Here is a 17,533-nt window from a genome sequence, read left to right as displayed (position 1 = left end):
TCTGCACTGTGTTCGTTGGCTAAATTGATAAAAATGAGAACATTGTGCTCACTTCTGCTTCAGACCAGGTTTGTTCAGCTCTTGTAGTTGACAGATCTGTCACAAGTAATTATGGGCCCTTGGACCAATGCGGAATCTGCTAATGTTATGGTTTGTCCTTTGCTGTTTGTCTTTTCAACCAGATAAACCAAGATTGTGTTGATTTTGATCAGACAGTGACCCCACAGTTAAGAGAAGCTGCAGAAGCACAGAGAAAAGCAGAAAAGTTAAATAGGAACTTAGGTATAAGTTACTATTTCATAGAGACCAGTATATTTAGTGGTGGGGAAAGGGTGATTTGTTTCAAAAACCTGTGAGAAGTCTGTGCAGGGGCTATACCTGTACCTGCCCCTGTTAAACTGGGTGAAATGTCTGTAAAAGCAGTTTGTGGTGGTCTTGGAAAGGGAGTCATAGTAGAAGGTGTATAATAAATCACTCTTGGTAACCTAAGCCACCATAACATGAAGGCAGTGTATTTTTATGCACAGAAAATGTGTTGCAGTGCTGAATCCCAATGAGGTTGAAGGAAGATGAGGTACATGAAAGATACATTGGAGAGGAACCTAACACAGCCTTGGGACACTTATGTGAACTGAGTCTGTAATATTTCTTGCTATTTTGAAGGATCTTTCAGTCACTGTAACCTGGCAGGAAGCCCACTGATTTCCCATCTTTCTCAGATTTATGTTGATGGGGAAATAATAGATATGCATACACTGTGGGCTGGGAAGAGAGACCTGAATTCAATGGTGGTTTACATTTATGATAGTCAAAGGTTGTTTATTATTGATGTGTAAATTCTGTTCACAGTACACAGGAATTAACAATTTCAAAAAACATAAAATGTTATATTTACTAGAAGTTTTTGGACCTCTTCAGTTTAAGTGGATCACTGTTTAGATAAATCTGTAAAATTCAGATTTCTTTCCATGTGTTCAAATGGAACTCATAACACTGGGGGGGAGAAATATCTTTCTAGCCTTTGAAAACATCAAAGACGTTACTTTCTCCCTGATCTTTAAATATGACAGCCCCAGTGAGAGCTGAAAATGAAAAAAAATGTCAGCAAACACTGGGAGTAGCACTGGAGATTCTAGATTTGGGCCATGAAACAGAATGACAGCAACAGATGGTTATTGATAAATTTGAAACTCTCCATGTAAGGGAATCAAGATCATAGGACTCTTAACAGTCCTCAAAGGAAATAAAGCCAGCCAGGAAAAAGGAATGACAACATTTCATTTTGTTCCCTTAGAAGTCCATAGATTTAAAACACACTGAGCAATTTATAACAGCTAAAGGCCACTGTAGCAAGATGCTTACTGCTGAATCCTGATTGTTGGATTTACTTTTTCTTTTCCATAGAGCAGAATTTATTGCTTCCTTCGTGCTGCATAAGAAGAGACCTAAAACAGCTTCCTGTCATATTAGACTTGAACGGTGATTACATGGAAATTTATGTAATCCCTTATTATTTAGAATTGAAAAACCTCTATAATTTTTCTTAAAAGCTCGAGAAATGGAGTGTCCTGTCTTTTTATGCTGTCACCTGAACTACTCTGAAAATAGATAGGTATCTTTTGATTAAATGCAGGAGAATTATTTGCAGAGAACAAATCTATTCACAAATACAGGGGTTTCTACTGTTCATTAATTGTAAGCAAATGATTACTTCTTCCTCAAATATTTTCATCTCTTGGAATTATTCAACAGCTTTTTTATGTGAATATATTTCAACCTATACCTTACTGAGAAAGTGCTAAGAGTATTCTGAATTTACAATTTAAACACCAAGCTGTTTAGATTAGATACATATGTCACTCTTAAAATTCTCTTTAATAATTTTATGAGAGTAGACTTCAAAATCAAGTTCATGTGTAACTTTAAAAATAACTCACTTTAGGTATGGTATAACAAAGAACATTGAAGAAAAGGAAGATTTTTCTATTGTGTTTTGTACACACTAATGGCAGAATAAATTTCACAAAATGGCTCCTGGTAGTGAATGAGGGTCCATGATACACTACCAAAATACACTGTTACCTGGAAGAGAATAACAGTAAAATATATTTATAAATTACTAATTTTCCTGCTAGATGTAGTTTGTTTTACTGTGAACAAGAGATAAAAGCTGAAATTATATTCAGAAGTTGCCAATTAACTGTGGATGTTTAAATTTTTTCTGAGGAAAAAAAGAAAGCCAATTTTGCTTATTTAACAACCTTGGATAATTAGCCCCCAAATGTCAAAATGTAAGCTTTGTACAATAATGTGTATAGAAGCAATCCTTCTAGTTCTTAAGATATGGATTCACTTTGCATTAGTTTGGTTATCCAATGTGAGTTCAGATACATAGCCATTATTAGTGTATAGAAAATGCACACTTAATAGTTTTTGAAAGTGAAAGTCTGTGACAATAAGCATTTATTATATTCCTTTGGGAAAAGGAAAGACACTGAAATATTTTCCACGTGCTACTAATAGCTGAATGTCTTGACTTATTCACCCACCATTTCTGTTTCTGGAAATAGCTGCAGACAAGCTCCAAAAAGGACTCGTGTGCCTTGAAACAAAGTGCAACATTCTCTAATTCTTTTCTCCCTCGTCTCAGAGCACAGTTTAGAATTCATCAGATTAGAATTCATCAGTTTAGAAGTCATCCAAATGTTGCTGAACCCTGATCAGGCAAGTCTTCTGAGCTGGCTGTCCCCAAGCACCTCCTGGGCTGGTGTCCTGATGAGCCCTGGGCTGATCTCAGCTTACTAAACTCCCAGCCGGTGATGGTGCAGAAGCTGCTGGGGTATTGTCAGAACAGAGAAATTGAGGGAAAGATGGGAAAGAGAGAAAGCTATCCCTTCTACCTATTCCTCCTCCTACCGCTCAGGCCTTCATGCCATGCAGTGGGGTCCTTCAAGGCAGCTTCTAAACTGTCCAGATTTGTTTGTTCTTGGCTCTGATGGAATTACTATGTTCCCCTTAGAAGAACACCTTGGGGTCCACAGTGTTCTTTTCAGCTCAGGTTGGGACAGACTCCTGCCCTGAGCTTTGTTATTGCCTGGGGTGCATGCCTGCCTCCTGTAGGGACCATAGCCTGCAGCACACTCTGCTCAGGCTCTGGAGGATGGCATTCTGTGTGTGATGACACGATCCATGCCTGGATCACCACGGATCCCAACAGAGCCTCCCCTGTGGAGCTACCCTGCTTGCCCTTCATCCTGATGTAGACTGCCAAAAAAAGTGACTAATTCTGTCCTGGGCTCCTGTGGCCCCCAAAGGATTTCAAGTCCTGACTCAGAATATTAAAAATCTGTGAGTGAAGATAGAGCTGAAACCCTGGCTCTGGCCACACAACATGAACTCATCCAATGCTGAGGACCTAAACAGGCCAGAAGGTTTCCCAGCAAGAACTTCTTTGTGTTGATTCAGGGGGTTGGGTGACAATGACAAGGGGATACCTGAATCTTTGGGGATCTCCCAGATCCAGCTGACTGCTTGAACCTCCTCCTTTTATTGAGGAAGCACCAGCACCTTTAACCCATGGAAATGGGGGCTCCAGCTGCAGTCTGTGAAAAGCCTCAGCATCCCCCAAGGCCCAGCAGACACGTCCTCAAGGAGGCATATAACGAAGAATGTGGTATTTGTATAATAAAACTGGAGTTCAATGATGAGTTCAATTCTTTGCCACCACAGGAATGGACATGTTAGACTCACCTGAATTCTAAGATAGAAAGTAAAGCATATATATAACTTAAAAAACAGATTATGAGGGTTTTCACAGTTATAATTTGGATTATCTCAGTCTATCCCACTCTATATAGCCCTTGGCACATCTCCAAAACATGATCAGTCATGATCAGTCTTGTTCTTTGTTAATGAACAAGGTGCAATGTAGTGAAAAAAAGCTGGTATTAAACCATCACTTGGCATAGCATATCTAGCCATTGTTGTTTTCCAACCAGAATATACATCCAGAGTAATCTGGCTTCTGAATAAGCAGTTGAACTTCTGAGGATTTTTTATATGTAGCTTAATCAAGGAAAATGTCCTCATATGGTCATTATAGTGAGTACTGAAGACAACAAAAAGTCTTTCTTATCTGTGACTGTTCTCTCAGCAAGCAGGATCTGTTCCAAGAATTAGACTTTTAAAAAACAAATAATTCTTCCTTGGTAGTTTCTGCTATTTTGAATGATGAAAGACATGGAGTGTATTTTATGTTTTGTGGTAAGACACCAGGCATGATATCTCATGGGTATATTGTCAGGAGATAATAAGCGCTGAGTTGTAGATAATAAGGGTTGAGTTGTAAAAAGGAGGTCTTTTACTCTTTGCAGATCCTGTGGGCTTGGGCTTCCATATTGACTAGACAAATGAGGACATTAAAAACTGCAAAAAGGAACTACATTTTCCCACTTTTTCATAACGTGTAAGGATGTGTGGGTGAGGCAGAGAACAGTGCAACAGAGCCTCCACCCTCTGAATGCAATTAAAGAGGGAAAAAATATGGTAGTTGTAAATAGAGGCAGCAAGATAAGGGTAAGATTAAAATACCATAGAAAAAAAGTATCTCTAGGGCGAAAAAATTGGAGAAGAGAGCAAAATATATTTCATAGGTAGGAGGAACAGGAAAATAAGAAGCTAGAGGAACATTTAGGAAGATAATTTTGTAAATTAGTATCTGGCATGACAGAACCATCAAGTGGACACAGGTAAGAGATAAAACTATTTTCTGGGGCAGACTTACTGATGAGCAACAGAAGTGAAGAGCAGTATTATGACCATATTCAGAAATTCACAATTGCTTTCTTGCAGTAGGGTCTTGGTGCTAATTTTCTATGACTGCATTGACAATGGGTGCACTAGGCAGGACCAGGACCACATGCTTTTGGCTGCTGTTCTTTTTTTGATTATGCCTAGAATAAGGCAAACAAAATTTATGGGACAAACTCCTTTAATAAGGCTTTCAAAATCCTTCATGTAGTACTTTCAAATAGTCCTTAAGAGGACTGATCACATCTAGATAGGTAAAAAATCCCAAATCAATGGAAGTTCAGATGCAGCCAATTAGTTGTTATATGACACAAAGAAAAAATCAACTTACCTTCCTTGAATCACTCAATTCAATCAAAGTGTGTCTGTTTAAAGTCAGTTATTACTTTTTAATTGATTTTTAAAACAATGCTGCAGTACAACTGTTGATCTATAACTATACTGCTAAGTGTACTATCTAGCTCCTAAGATAGAAATGAAAAAAAAAGAAAGGAGTACGTTATTGACGTAAAAAGAAACAAGGATATCCAACAGGTTCCTAGAGATATGGTTAATTGTTCTATACACAGATTTTCTAGAGGCTGGCATATATTTTGGTCAAGACACTGTTTCATAATTAGAAGTGACAACCAGCCCAGGGACTCTCACCACAGAATTTGGGAGCTGGAGAATAGCAAAGAACATTGTCAAAATTCCTTGGACAGGTAGTGCCTGCAGTTTTGTGCAGACCTACTTTTGCTATTTTTCATCAAGGTTTTAGAACAACATATGTAGAGCAATTTTCTCAGTGAAGACTTTTTGTTAGCACTGCTAGTATTTGATATGCTGGCTCTACTCCCTCTGCAAAAAAAAAAAATCACAAACTGTGTACATAGAGCATAGCTTTTTGAATTTGAGGAAATAAGAGTTAAACCTTTCCACAGTTACCTCCCATAGCTGCATGAAATGGCCTTTGCTCATTTCTATTCCATATATACAGAACAATATTTTCAAACTGGGATGCAAGTACCTGTTTGCCAATACCTGATACCTTTGCCATCCCAAAGGCCTGGTTCACCACAGGGCTAGGCTTACATTGATATGACTGGTCAGATCTCAGCTGCTGCTGCTTTGGACTTTTCCATGAGGGAGACGTCATCTTCCCAGCAAATCTTTCCCATCACATTTAGATAGAAACATCCAGATTAAACGAAACTCATCTGTCTTGTCTGCCCAGTCTCGGGAGCACTTCTCCATCACGTGTAGCTGCTGACCTAGAAATCAGACTGACTCTTCTAGACAATAAATTTATTTTCATTTGGTGTACCATAGTAAAGAAAAAATACACATGTGTATGCAGTGTATACCAAGGGAGAAGAGGAAAAAAATCAGACTGTTTTCCTGTGGGGGTGACCATTCCCAGTTTCAGTACTTGTTCCTCTGTCAGCAATCTTTCATAAAGCTGAATGCATGTGTTTTTTTCCCAAGGAGATGGAAAAAAAGCTGTGTACCATTCTGGACCCTATATGAATGGGGGGACCTTCACTACTGATTTCAGCATTCACAAATACAGGAATTTTTTCCTGCATCAGCAGTAGACAAATGGACATATATATATATATATATATGTATATAAAAAACAAAATAATATTTTTTTTCCTGCAGACTGATATGCCATAGTTTTACATAGAAAAGTTTACAGAATTTGGCATACTATGTATAACAATAAAGCCCACAAGGAAATTACTAAGTAATTTTTTTGCTAGCTACATTCTAACTGATGTTAAACTGATGTTTTTAGCAACATGAGAATATAGAAATTTCCTATCCTCTGACCAATTTGCACAGAATTCAAGTATCAGATTACTTTGGGTTTTTTTCATATAAAAATCACTGTAGCTTTAGTCTGAAGAACTGTCACAGAGGTACTAAGACAATACTGCACACACAGACTGCTTTAGCAAACTGTTCATATGACTGATTTATCACTTTCCTGTCGCCTTTTTACCATCTACAGATAAAACTACTCAAAAGTATTCCTCACCTAATAAAGGAACCATTATTAAAGTTCCTTTTTTAATTTGCTAATTGCTGAATTTTTGAAATGCTTTTCTCTTAAAATTAATTCTACCTTCAGACCTAATGTCCTATTTTTCTCATGTTTTCTCTGGATTTTAAACAAAATGAAGAGAAGCAAACAGTATTTATGTCATAGGAATTAAAAAGTAAAACAAAAAAAAATTATTTCTGGCGCCTTCTTTAGGAGAAAAATAGATTTTATAACTTACCTGATGTCTTTCAAGATATTTGTGTTCCTAAATGCCTGATAAGTCAATTATATTTTGTCTTTGTTTATATTAGGGGCTATGGAAAATAGAGCAGTGAGAGACTTGTGCACTGGGAGTATATTACTTTTTCTAACTTTATGCTATTTTAAAACTGATTTCACTCATCATTCCTAATCCATTGTTAGTAGTCAATTAGCTCTTACACTAAGTGGGGCTCATTCTGGGAGATGAATTTGTCTAAAATACGATATTGATTTATTTGAAATACAATTTTCATGGTAAAATGCACACAGTGGGAAGATATTATGCAGCTGTATGAGTACTGGATGACAATAGCACAGGAAGACAACATGTGAATGTTTTATACAAAAATTGATGTAAGATGCAAGGAGAAGAAAGACAAAATCCTTTTTATGAAGAAGAGGCTAAACAATTTTCTCTTGGCCAATTTCTTTCTTAGAGACCTTTCCAGGATTTGTCCGTGTGTCCTATATGTGTAGGAATCAAAGGGATTATAGCCAGAAGAACCAGTGCTGATTGAACAAAAACTAGTTCAAACTCTAAAAATAAAATTCAAACCAAACTTGAAACAAAGCATTTTAGATAAGTGAGAAAAAAAAGATTTTTCATTACTCTTTACCCTGGATAGTCAGCTTTCAATTGGAGACAGAGGCAAAATACTATTATTGTGCAAGTCCATCAGTTGCTGCTTTTCTGAAGTGAACCAGAAACTTTCCCAGTGAAGCCCAAATGTCAATCTTTTAAGACAATTTTTTACACAGAGTTGTTTGAACAAAGTGCCCTGTAGACATGTGAACTCTATTTAGCCCTAAGATGGGTCAGAAGGCTGGAAAAAGACAGTAACTCTTTCTGCAGAAAAACAGAAAAATCTGTTTTCTTTTGCAATGGCAAACATTTTCCCTTAAAGAAATTGCAGTTTAGGGCTCCAGAAGGAAGCCAGAACATTTCTTTCTGAGAAACAGCCTTTCTCACTCTGTCAACTAAGACAATCTTCATTCTATGACCTGTGTTCTGCTTTATTTTTCCCTCCTTGTGAACTTTATTTCCTTATTTAAATGCTTAATGGTGTTGTTTTGGTTTCTGTTTCTTTGTTGGGCTGTTTTTCCCCTAAAGGAAGGGGTGACTAAGAGGAGAAATAAAGCATCCTGTCTTTAACTAGTGGTGGAGCCAGTGGTAAACACACCTTATCTACGTACTGCTGTTTCAGGATGGGGTTTTTTATCTGCAAAATAACTCAGCAGCAATTCTCTATTTATGAAGAATGTACTTAAGAAGGGTCAGCATTTGTACACAAAGGAATCATCAAGAGGTGAAGAGCTCATATAAGCCAAGAGGATTACATTGACTTCGAGTGAAGCTATTATGTGTTTATCATGCCAGTTTCACAGCTTGACCATTGAGTGGGAGTGCTGCAAAATCTACACTAGACACGGAAAGCTCAGGTTCATTCTCAAAGAGCTGAGCCAGGAACAGTGAAATCCCTGTTAGACCAACTAAGTAATGTGAAGCAGTAAAGCATCAGCTCAGTTCCTGCAGTAGCTGCCTCAGCCCTTTGTGACTTTGGGCAGACTGTAAAGATCAGACGCCTTTATTCAGGCCTGTGACAATCATTGTATTTAACCCCAGGAACAAGGCTATGTAGCTCTCCCTGAGCTCTGTATTGATGTGAGTAACCTTTCTTCCAGTATCTGATCTAGCTCAGGCACCTCTGTTTTGTGCTAGAGGTTTTCATTTTTATGTTAAAAGTAATGCTTTAATCATATCAATAAATTTTGAATAGAAAAGGACACTGCATTCTTAATATAATTTTAAAACTTCTTGTATTTCAGCTTTTATAGACACATAACCACAATGTGGAAAAAAAAATGTATCTTGACCAGGTACTAATAGTGTAGTCAATGAATTGAAATTGGAAGTGTCTGAATCATTACTTACACTTTTAAGCACAGCCTTTCTCTTTCTTTTTCCTCTAAGGCACAGGCTATTTTTTAAATTAAATGTTGGATACAATGTCCTAGCGCTCTCCCTGTTGAATTCAAGACAGTATAATGCTATTCAAAACTCCCAGAATATTTGTTCTCAAAAGGATACCTCCATTTTTTTTATTTCTGAAACCACAGTATAAGTGCTTATTCTCCTTAGTTGTAAAATCAATTTTTAAAACACTGGATGTGTAAAAATGGTCTAAGGAAAACACATCTGACACACATCTGGCACTCTGAAGCAATTAAAATTTGTTATCATCAACATATTTGGAGAGCCAGTAGTTCCCTGTTAGACTTTTGCACTGATTCTTCAGCATGGTTTGTGTTACCAAATTAACCTCTGTACTTGAACATAGAGGGCAAAGAAATAAGAGTGTCAGGAAACAAACTTACAATGAATTCACAACGGCACAAACTACAGAGGTTAGGGATTCTATCCTTATACCAATAATTTTTTTGAGTGGGTAGCACAAAGAGCACTTCAGTGCTGAACATTTCATGGGAGTTCAATAGCAGCACAAACAAGCCTGGCTGCTGGGTCAATGGTTCCTGTTTTATGATGACTTGGGGACTCCCTCTGAATTTGGAGCTGACACTGTGTACTAATCCATCAAGCTAACCTGAAAACACAAAATGTTGAGATGGCTTTCTATACTGGCAAGAAAAAAAAAGAATTTCACAGCTGGTACAAAGGACAGGATGGGTGTCTCAAAAGGAAAGAAGGAAAAGGAAAGAAAGGCTCTGGCAACCTGTAGTTGACTGGTGTAGGCTGCTGTGGAGTCAGCCTGTCTGGGTAGGAAAAGGAAGATGGAGAAGGAATTGCCAAAACCACCTAGACAAAAATTTCATACTTATTATTTACAATTTAATCTCTAGCTGTAGCAAACTGCTCCAGAAAAAAATTCTTGGGGTTCTTTGGGTTTTTTGGTTTTGTTTTGGTTTGGTTTTTTTGTTTGCTTTGTTTTGTTTTGTTTTGTTTTGGTTTGTTTTTCTTCCCCATCTTTAAATACTGTGCAATCAAGTAACATGTTCATACCATGTGCAAAAGTAACATGTGCATCCTATGTTTTACAGCCTTTTTGCTTTGGAGAAGAGAAGGCTTAGGGGCAAACTTCAGCATAATATTGCTATAGTTAAAGGGCTGCAAGAAAGAGTATAGAGGCTCTGTCTTTACAAGGAGCCACAGAGAGAAGTGATGACAGGCATAAGCTTCACTGGGAGAGGTTTTATCTCAGTATGAAATTTTTGGAGTCCTCCTCACTGGAGGTTCTTCACAATGTAATTTTCACAGGGTGCCAGGTAATTTTATCTAGGTTCCCTTTCCCATTAAAGTTTGGACCTGATGATCTCTGGAGGTCCCTTCCTGGGACTGTCCTCTCATTCTATGATTCTCTGATTTTCTTTGCTTCTTGGCAGGATTATGTAGTAAAAAACAAAAGTGAAGAAATGAAAAATACTTAAAGGTTTCAGCAGTTATATACAGACCTTTTACAGGCAGATATATATTGTTCGAAAAAAAGAAAAACTTCAAATAGATAATTTGCCTATGATAGAACATTTGGAGTTGCTCAATTTTAACTTGAAACTTAACATGCTTCTGACAGTTTCTGCGTTTATCTTTTTCAGACTAATGCTTACCACATTTAAGACTGTTTTTCTCAAAGCCCCAGCTTGCAGATACTTTGAATTGCAGAAGAAACAGGGTTTTCACAAGAAAAGAATGACAGATAAAGCTTGTGGCTTCTGCCAAGCAGTCTAACCTTTACTAAGAGAAGGGAAATAATGCCCTGGATTGCCCTTGCATTGCTGGAGGGCTAACTTCATTGACTGTCTCATGTATCATGGACTTGCAGTTACACTGCACAAAAGTTTTTCCATTGCTGTAGCCATTTCTCCCCTTCTCTTACTTCAAAAGCTTGAAGATATGCCTGGTGTTTTCCTTTCATGCACAAAGAACTTCACCTAAAGTCCCTCGCTGAATTCTAGATTTTAGAAAAGAGTAAATTGTTCTCTAAGTCTTTCATAAAAGTTGGACCTTTTTTTTTCCCTTGTTCTTTATAATAATAATATTATCACATTTTTCTGTAGCATTACAGTTATCTTAGTTGTTTATCTTAAATTCTTTTAATTTTAGCCAGCAACACTAGAGCACTCTTTAATAGGCTGTGTTTCATGGAGGCTTCAAAAGTTTGGCAACTGCTGTTAAAATGATTCTGAAGTTCCAGACCTATCCTTTCATCCTGATAATTTTCCCCCACAGGCCCATTTGAAAAAAAAAGAAAATCAAATTTAAAATGCAGCACTCAGGATACCCACTGAGACTAAATGTCCTGTTTCCATAGTAAAAAGCTGTTAAAGTTTATTTATTTTTCTTGAAAGTTATAGTAATGAAACTATAAAGCTACAAAGATATTTTTACCCCCTCCTCTTTCCACACATTTCAATAGCTTTGGGGTAAATGCCACAATGAGTTTTAAAATGAAATTACCTTTCATTTTCAAAAAATAATAACTTCTAGCCATATCAGCCATCCAGCATTTTTTTATCTTTTTTTTTTAATGAAAATTGAATATGATAAGGAAAGACAACAGTGCCTGAAGAATAATACTGAAGACAAACAAATCATTGTGTCATTGAAGGAAATGACATATGATCTCCAGTTTTTAAGGTGAAATGTGCACTTTCAAAGCCAAAGTACCTGAGACCTACTGAAAATTGTTACAGTAATGATCCTCATAATGGATGATGACCATGCATTGAAGTTGTGTGATATTTTCTTTATAACAGATTCTTTGATTTCCAAGTTCCTCCACCTTTTCCAGTGATGGCAAGCAACCTTTGGGGTGTTTTTAGCATGTCACATGAAATTCCTTTCCCTTTGAGCTATGTAACTATCCCCTTTGTCCTATGTATTAGTGAGGAAAAACCCCACAATGCAAACAGCAGGCACAGATGTGCAGAATGGTCTGGCTCCACATCAGACAGCCACAACCTTTTACAGTGCAGCTTTCAGGGCTCATAAATTTTGCTGCATTGACAGGGCAGATAGAGTGGGCATCTGAGTTCTGCAGGCTGACCTATCTCTTCTTCATGGTGAAGAATTACACGTGGAGCTGAGGATGGAGAAAGCAGAGCCTGAGGGCTGCCCTCACCAGAGCCCTGCACATGGCACTTCCCCAGCACTGCCTGCTATTTTGTCTGGGTAAGAAAATCTGGGACATATCCTCTCTTAAGCCTGCAGACCCAAGAGTCCTGTGCTGCATTTCTTCTGAATCCAGTGCACAGTGTGAACATTTTCTCCCCTCTGAAATAACAGTCCTTCTGCTGCTAGTTAAAATAGCCTGGCACACATGTCACAGCAGCTGTACAGAATAGCTCTGCATTTGTATTCCTGTGAAAACAGAAACAAGAAAATGGCCCAACTCTTCTTCTCCCCTGCAGAAAACTAAAATATTCCTAGAGCAGTAACTGTGAAGAAGGGCATTAAAAGAAGGTTCTGATAGGTCAAGTTCACATTCAAACTGCTGCTTGCAGTTAGTTACCATGCATCAACTGGGTCACAGTAGCTGCATTCTTAGCTCAGGGGAAATTGAGGATAATGACACTTAGTGTGGTCTGTGCCAAAACACAGTTGAGCTAAGTTGCCTTACCAGGCATTTGCTATAGTGACAGAAAAAACCACTCACTGGTTTAGCTGACATCATAACTTTTAAGTGGTGGAAATTTCAAGCTATACTTCAGTCATTAGTTTTCATTAATGTGCTCTTGAAAGAGAACACCACCGTTTTGCTTCCAATGGGCCTCAGCATACTTTCTATTTTATATAAAACACTTTATATAAGACAGAGTAAAGGTAACTATTTCACAACTTGGTATCTCTGCTGGCTTGGGAAGGTGCAAAATACACACTGGCTACTCTTCCTAGAAGCTTCAGGGTAATTTTCACCCTTGGAAGAGTGCAAAGAATGTTACTTGTGCATGGTTCACTGTCTAAGGACTAAGCCTCAGTGGTGGTGTGGTGACAAAATGTAACAAATTGCTTTTACTTGTCAACATGCTAGAAGGAAATAGAGAAAAATTGCAAGCAAACACTGTAGTCTCAAAATAAATTCTTCCTTTCCCACTGCAATAAAGCTACTATTAATTTCTTAGACTCTTCTTCTCAGTTCATTACTACATTAGAGGTTTTTAATTTGTCTTATTTCGAGCACTAAGCCTATCACTAACTACCAGTACTCGTGTGCCAACAATACATTGGGGAAAAATATTTGTAAACTTACTGGGAAAGTTACTGGGCATCTTTCAAAACTTAAATATTCCACTAGCAGGAAACATGACTACTCCAATGCAATGCATAAAGTATATGTGTATAAATTAGAGGCTGAGTTTCATTATGATCTGGTTTTTTTTGCTTCACTTTATACTTTATTGAGAAATTATATGTATTGAGAAACATAGTTTATATTGAGAGGTCAATTTTCATATAGACATGAAGAAAAAAAAATGGTTGTAATACTGACTTCCAGTCTACAGTAAATTATCAAACTCTTTTATAAACATAAAAAGCTTTTGAAAGAGTACAACATTCACTCTGTTTAATTAACAATGGTTGCAATGGATAGTTATTTTCTATTTTTTTTTCTTTTCCATGAATGCCATTAGTTAAAAATAGGACACTTCAGATGCTGAAACTGTTGAGTCTTTCTTAAAGTTACATATTTTATCTTCTTTCCATCTTTTATTCTCAGAAAGAGGAGACAGAAAATCAGGATTTAGGCCTGAACACAACTTGAAAAATGAATATTCCAGATTTTTCAAGGACACTTTAGAATGTAGGAATGAGTATTTTATTCTGTTTGCATTTCATCCAGCTCTTTTAGAATTGTAGCTTGAGGTGACAATCCTTCTAGCAATTACATGACTCCTATTGTTGTTTGGAGTCTCTGAAGGATTTCACATTTAATAGTATTCTAGAGTAAGAGAGTGCTCATGAAGGGTTTTTTTTCCCTTATCCCACAGATGTATTTTCAATGCTTACTCCTGAAATAAAACATCATTAAAGCCACTAGTTATTCACAGAAGTTTTCTTAGCCAGATTACTTTAAGCTGCTTTAACTCCACCCAGTTGGAGTTCTTGCATGACCCGTAGTAGAGATGTGTGTGTGAACATAGATTCAGAAACAGCCTTGAGCAATGTTCTTTCTGAAAGCATGAGCAATGCTTAAAAACATATTTTGCTCCCATTTGGATAGGTTGTTACTTTGATTTTGTGCTTGTCTGAGAATTTGAAAGGCACTCAAAGAGGCTACGATATGAAATATTTACTAGCTTAATTTTCAGATGGCATCCTTATGTACAACCAGCAAACTTTTTTCGATGATAGATGTCACTGTCCAAGTTCAAAAATGAAGCAAACAGGATATTTTTACAATTATCTCAGTTAATGAAAGGACTCTGGACATTACTGGCACTGAAGTATCAAAACAAATATGCATCAAATTCAGTTGAACAGGAGGCTGTCTCAGAGTGATTGCTTTATTTTCTTCTGCTTTTCAGACATGGAAGAATCAGAACACAGGCAAATGCACAACAATATCTTAGCCCATATGAGTTTCTTTTAGTAAATGTCTTATATTGACATTAAGGGGGTATGTTATTATGTCACAAGAGTTTGTAAATACCCTACTTATCCAGAAAAATATTTTAAAATGTTTATTTAGACCTTAGTGCTATGCTTTGAATGAAAAATTAAAAGAAAAAATTAAAAAAGGAATGCAAATAATCAGAGGGAAATAGAAATAATCAGGATCTGAAAAGAAACAGGAATGGGAATTTTTTTACAGCCAAAGAACTACAGCTACTCTATTTTTTTTTCTGAAGTAAAGAGAGAGGACAAAACAAAAATATGAGGAGAACACATGAGGATTGAGTCTCATCTTATACCTGACTTAAAGGTTTAAGGTGAACACTTTAAAAGAATTTAACTATGACCAGCTGAAATATCCCATTAATGCATTATCAAATGAGATAATCCATGTGATTAGAACTAACACACACTTAAATAATGTGTTGAAATAAGCTTTAAGTCTTAAATATACAGCAATTTAATTTAATAGTCTCATTCAAAAGCAGAGAGCTTTGTTGAAGACAACTGGAGGAAAAACTAGAAGATGCATTTCCTAGTGGAAATGAGGCAAAATTATATGGATGCCAGAAGCATAGTTCCACTTTCTAATTAAGGCCCCTAATTACTCAAATTGTTCTGCACAGTTGTTTTCCTTTTTTTCCTATAGTGCTGGGAAGTCACAGGGGGATCTGCTCCCATCCATCAGCTTGCTATATTTGAGTCTAAAATATGGCATGGCCTACAAAGAAAGACAATTTGTTCTTTTTTTCTAATTAGCATAAAAATTGGGGACATTAGATTTCTGCTCTTTTCTAACCCCACTTCTGGCTCAAATTATATCACTAAAGTCAGCAGTTCCCACCAGGAAGCAGTGCCAGGAGGTGTAAAAATCAGTATTCAGTAACTACTGCAAGAATAGAATAGCTGTGTTTTCCAGGAAGATTAATATTGCAGCCATGCTGCATCACTAAATAGCAAAGGGCTCCTTTTGATCAAGGGGTTAACAGAAATTAAAGGAGGCATTGCTCACTCAGCAAAGTGAAGTGGCAGAAAGAACCTGGAACCTGTGGGTCAGCTGTATCAGACTCAGCTAATCACAAGGGCTGCAGTACAGGGTAACCTTCAGCCCTCTCCTACTAGTGTTTTACTCAGAGCTTGTAGGCAAGCACATGGTTCTGGTTGTTCTTGAAAGGTGTAATTTACACACCTCTTCTGCAGGTGACTGCTTCCAGAACTGTGCCAGAAAATAAAGGTTTTACTTGTCCTGTCTGATTTGCACTTGTCTTTTCCAGAAGGAGCTGGACAATCCAATCAGGGAGGCAGACAACTCATATTAATGAGGATCAGATTTACTCTGGATGTGAAGATTATGAGAGAAAAACTAAAAACTATATATAATGCTAACATATAATATTGTACAATTGTTATAGTATGGAAATTTATTATTATTATTATTATTACTATTATTATTACTATTATTATTATGTAAATACATATTGTAAAGATAAAAACTGTATATTATGCTAATATATAAATACATTAAAATTATCACAAAATACACAGTAGTATAATTCAGGAGCAGGCTTTGTACAGTGACACTTTAGTGATCTAGTAGTGGTCACTAGCTGTCAGTAATGGGCAGCTCATTGCAAGTGGATATGGGAAGTATATAGACAACCAGGACTATATCTGAGAGACGGTAGAATGCAAAAATATTATAGATACTGTTTTATTTTGCATTGTTGTCTCCAGGTTGCCTATGTCAATCCTCATTTTTCTGCCCAAAACTATTTTTGACACCTAAATTAAGACTTTATGACTTTCTGCCCTTTAATTTTCCATGCTTAATGAAGCATCAAAAGGAAAATAGCTTATTAGATTTTAACATTGAAACAAAATTAAAAATATTGCTGTTATCTTTGAATTTGAAAAGAGATATCTAAAGAAACAGAGAAGGTAAGTAGAAGTATTCAAAGTTTCTTCCTATTTTCTCAAGCACTAAGTCCAGACTAGAAAACTGTGTCTTCTGTCCCTTTCAAAAACACTGAAATAACAGTTTTATGTGCTATCAGTCTCTAAATTTGCATGTGACATGCTTGTTGGAAAGAGTAATGTCCATTTATCTAGTAAATCAATTTTATTTTAAAAAACACATCCAGCTGTCATAGTAAGTTGCTGAGGATGATATAACTGTGCATTGATACCTGCACCACACTTTCACCACTATTAATTAATATTTTGTAGACAAATATAGCAAGAAAAATTAGGAATGTTTATAATAATAGATATTTTATTACATTTTGAAGCCCTAAGTAATAGGACAAATTCTCAAAAAATAAACCTGTTGAGACATTATAGAACTCTGTGTGAAGGTGGGATAGTCAGTGAGCCTTATTTTGAACTCTGTCTGGGGCTACAGCATCCCAGCTGGCCCCAGCTTGCCTGGGGGGTGCTCACTGTCTGTGCTGCCTGGAGTTGAGACAATCAAGTATCTGCTCCCAGGGAATATAATTGTACTGAAGTGTGGGTACGTGCTGTGTAGATTAATCTTTCATGATGGTTGCTGAAGCACAGGACAAAGTCTTTGCTTCATTGATTTGACACAGGACATACTATTCTCATCAGTGTATGACATGTTCTGTAAAATAAAGGATGGATGATTGGTCCTGGCAGGAGAGACATTCACGAAGTGCTTTTCTTCCAGTCCCCTGCCTCTTCCCTGCTTTTGAACTGAGGCTTCTCAGTGGCAACTGCATCACAGCAGCTTCTACTAATGCAAGATTAAAGACAGAAGGCCTCCTTTATGCAGCATACATGTGTCCTGT

This window comes from Serinus canaria, chromosome 2, assembly GCF_022539315.1.
Source record: "Serinus canaria isolate serCan28SL12 chromosome 2, serCan2020, whole genome shotgun sequence".
Taxonomy (NCBI): Eukaryota; Metazoa; Chordata; class Aves; order Passeriformes; family Fringillidae; genus Serinus; species Serinus canaria.
Note: the sequence above shows the minus strand (reverse complement) of the source record.